Source organism: Mus caroli, chromosome 12, assembly GCF_900094665.2.
Source record: "Mus caroli chromosome 12, CAROLI_EIJ_v1.1, whole genome shotgun sequence".
In the NCBI taxonomy this organism is placed as follows: domain Eukaryota; kingdom Metazoa; phylum Chordata; class Mammalia; order Rodentia; family Muridae; genus Mus; species Mus caroli.
Window position 1 is genome coordinate 14,229,744 of NC_034581.1, and position 4,262 is coordinate 14,234,005.

The window sequence follows — 4,262 nt, forward strand, 5'->3', positions numbered from 1 at the left end:
GAGAACGCCCTACAAGTTTTCCTGCAGCCATTTTATAAAGACGTTTTCAGAACTGCGGCTCCCTCTTTCCTGATAACTATAACTTGTATCAAACTGACATAAAATTAGCTAGCACACATGTTGACAGAAACAGTGGTCTTACTATTTCCACAAGTATATATGAGGAGGGGAGGAAGGTCATACTGGTGGCTGAGAGGTGAGACACTGAATCAAGGGGCTTTGAGTCTTGGGATTCTGAGAGGCCGTCCAGGCCATCATCCTGGGATGTGAGGTTCCCCGGATACTTATGGGGCTCATTAAACATAGAAGCCACTGAGCCTCATTGTACCTAGGACTCTGAGGTTCTACCAAAGATGAAAAAATGCAGGTCTCAGGAGGAGGTGAGGTGGTGAGAGGTCCTACTGTGCCTTGGCTGAGTTTCTCACAGGACCTCAGCAAGGTTGAGGTACCTGCATGGTGAGTTGATTCTGCCAGGCTGTGGCTTTGTAAAGCCAAGACTGGTTGGGTTTTGTTCNAACAGGAAATGCAGCATTAAGGCGTGAAAGCTCCCTGGGTCGCACTTAGATTGAATGTAAGCTAATGCACAGGAAAGAGCAGTGAACAGCCTCCAGTGCTCTGTGCAGGTGAACTGAGGACAGGGCTCAGTGGGACTCAAGGCTCCCGTGGAACTGTAGACAGCAAAAAGCTTACCAGACATCAAGGAAATGCTTTTCATTGCACACAAAGCAATGCAGCCTCTTGCCTGGTGCTGCCTTTCAGCCATTTTCTAAAGTGTTCTTTACTCTCTTGTGTACTCTGACACGGAGGCTTGTGTTCCAACAGACCAAACTGGGGCTTGCCCACTTCCCAGGCTTGACTCTCTTCTCCGTGAAATGGGGATAAGCCCACTGGCGTGGGTGTGAGTCTAAAGTAGCACTATGTTGGTGGCACACTTAACATGGAGGGCCATTGTTTCTGATTGTCAAAGCCAGGAGCTTTACCAGTTTCAGAGTGGAGACCGNGTCCCCACTGTGCACTTGTCCAATTGTTTGTGTCTCTCGATGGAGTCCACTGAGTGCATACTCTGCCCTGTAAGCCAGGGGCCACTTGCCAGCACTCAAGAGATGAGAAGTCTGGGCTGTCAGAGAAACTGGTACAGAATAGGACAGCAAAGGTGGATAGCTCTCAACACCCAAAGCTGGCATGATTCTATGCTAGGGGGCGCTGTGATAGTTTTAACTGTCAAGTTGACTCAGAAGTCTTTTTTTTTTTAATTTTTATTTTTATTTTATTTTAGATTTAGTATTTATTTTCTACATGAGCGTTTAGCTGAATGTATGTTTGTGTAATATGTTAGAGGTCAGAAAAGGGCACTGGGCCGCCCTGGAACTGAAGTTACAAATGATTGGGAACCGCACTATGGATGCTGGAAACTTTATCTAGGACCCTCTGCAAAGGCAGCAACTGCTCTTAACTGCTGAGCCATCTAACCAGCCATAACGGAGAGTCCTTTTTTGCTTGTTGGTTTGTTTTTTAGAGACAAGGTTTCTCTGTGTAGCCCTGGCTGTCCTGGAACTTGCTGTTTAGACCATATTGGCTTCAAACTCAGAGATCCACCAGTCTGCCTCCTGATACTGGGATTAAAGATGTGTGCCACCACTGCTCAGCTCAGAAGAATCTTAATGAAGAATTATCTAAATCGGTGATTCTCAACCTACGGGTTCCAACCCCTTTTGGGGATCAAATGAACTTTTCCCAGAGGTGGCATAAGACCAACAGAAAACACAAATTTTCCTATTCAGATTCATAACAATAGTGTAATCACAGTTATGAAGTAGCAGTGAAAATAATCTTATGGTTGAGGGTCACTACAACACAAGGAACTGTATTAAAGGGTCACAGCATTAGGAAGGCTGAGAACCATACATCTAGATCATGGCAGTCTATGAGCATGCCTGTTGGGGGTTGTGTTGGTGGTTAATTGATGTGGGAAACCCCATTACTATTGTCTAGACAGGGGGCCTGAACAGTGTAATAAAGGGAAAAGAAGAGTATCAGAAAAAAGTGCAGAGTCTCATTATGAGCCAGGTGCTCATACCTCTATGCTCTCTGCCCTGTGAGGTTTTAAAGCCTTGACTTCCTGAAGTGATGAATTGTAACCTAGAAGTAAACCAAAGAAAACTTCCTCCCTTAAGTTGCTTTTAGTCAGGCATACGTCCCCGTGTGTGTGTGTGTGTGTGTGAGAGAGAGAGAGAGAGAGAGAGAGAGAGAGAGAGAGAGAGACTGGACATTGTCCATTTTCCAGAGGGTTCCAGATTTTAACCAGAACACTGGCTAATCCTAAGTCTCCCTCTTCCATTCCTCAGACAAAATGTCCCTGGAAGAATTCAACAAAGGTGCCAAGAGGGACCCATCCATTGTCCGGTTGCAGCAGTGTGATCCCAGCAGTGCTAGCCAGTTCTGAGGGGAATAGGCTTTTACACACTTGTGAGAAATACAGGCATGACCTGCCATCTTCAACTTTGCTTGCAAAAATGGTTTTCTCCGTGATTTCTCCTGCTCTCTCGGGACCTGGGTCCAGGCAGCACATCACACTCACCTGGTCTGGCTGGATGCAGCTCCCTCCTCTATCTGACCCAATAGATGTCCCTCCCCATCCAGTCCAAGCTGGTTCCTTCCAAGATTTCAATGTTCTTGGCTGTAGGGCTTCTTCCCTGCCCACAGAGGGCCTGGAGGCCCTTAAGGACACCAGAGAGGACTTTTCAGTATCTTATGAGATCAGCTGATTTATTCAATGATCCCAGCTGACTTTGTGAGGATGAAAAAGATGGAGAGCAGATAAGCAAGCCCTTCCTGTGCATGGCTCCACCTCCCTTGTTCATTTGCTCTGACCAAAGCTGCTTGCATGTATATACTGTGGTATTCTTACTTTTAATATATAAGTTTTTTATAAAGGGAGAAGGTTCAGCCCCTGTATTTAAAAGCCTCTGACTGCCATTAAAGCATGGTCCCCTGTGGCCTGTGATTCTCCCCACCCCCAAGTCTGGCTGTGCTGTGGTATTTAAGTATTCATTTGCCTAATTATACAGGAGATACATTCATGCCCAAGGCTGTGAACATCTGCCCTCCGTTCTGCAAATACAGGTGTTCCTGTGTGCTCTATCCTTCCTTTCCATTGACCTGGCATATTAAAATGATCAAATAAACCAAGATCTGTGAGTTTCCTGTGTTGCCCCAAGCACCCTGTTCATGGTTCACTCTCCAGTGAGTGTGGGGATGAAGCAGATAAGTGGTAGACATGGGGAAAGTCCTTGAATGTATGGAACAGCCAAGAATTTATTCAGAGAGGAGTCCATGCCAGCCTTTCCCCACTCAGTGAGCTCCACACACAGCAAGACCATTGGCCCTCCTGCTTAAAGCCATAGAACCTGTAGACTGAGCCCCAGACCATCTGAAGATGTTCGGGAAGCACCCACTGAGCACCTGTCCTGGGTGAGCACTGGAGACTCTGAGATTGGCCAGACATTGTCTTTGCTCCCACCTCACCTCAAGGAGAAANGTGCTGTTGGCTAGAAGGTGTTTTAGATATTGGACAGAAGCAGCCCCTCAGGGCCAAATATGTGCCTTGGCTGTCACCCAGCAATCTTGCAAGGCGTCCAGCGGCTCACTTGGAGGGGGTACACCTGAGTGGCAGGCCGGCACTTAAAGAAAGGGAAACTAGGTGGATGAGAGAGAAATGGAGCCAAGACAATGTTCTGATCAAGGTTCAAATGTTTAATGGTGAATGCACTTATAAAGGGGGGGGGGGTTAGGCCCATTCCCGCCAATTCATCCTTGGAGCCTGGAACCAGGTGCAGGTGAGGACGTGTAGGATAGGGCGTAGTCTCTGGAATAGTTCTGGGGCCTCTCAGCAGGTAGCTGTATCTTGAAGAGGAACAGAGATAGTGGCTGGACAATCGAGTGATCGTGGGAGGAAGGCTCCACACTAGGTAATCTCCTTAGTGGCGGGAAGGTCAAGGTCTGGCTCAGCCAGCTTCAGGCTGAGGGAAGGTTACACAGCAAGTTCAGGATCACTTATTCAAATAATGGAGAATAAGAGGATGGATGGATATGTCTACCCAGTTATGAAGACTTTTCTCTCTCTTTCTCTCCCTCTCCCTCTCCCTCTCCCTCTCCCCCCCCTTTCTCTGCCACCATGTGATTGCTGGGATTGTAACTCAGGACCTTAGGTAGAGCAGTCAGTGCTCTTAATAACTGAGTCATCGGCAGCACCAGAGTTCCTG

General features: G+C 47.3%; 1 protein-coding gene and 1 pseudogene across 3 annotated transcripts in view; both read left to right on the top strand.

Annotated features, from left to right (window-relative positions):
• LOC110307254 overlaps positions 1–2,809 on the top strand; it is a 37,604-nt pseudogene extending 34,795 nt beyond the window's left edge.
• LOC110306813 (hippocalcin-like protein 1) overlaps positions 1–4,262 on the top strand; it is a 146,733-nt gene that overhangs the window by 140,063 nt on the left and 2,408 nt on the right. The gene's annotated exons all lie outside the window — the stretch shown is intronic.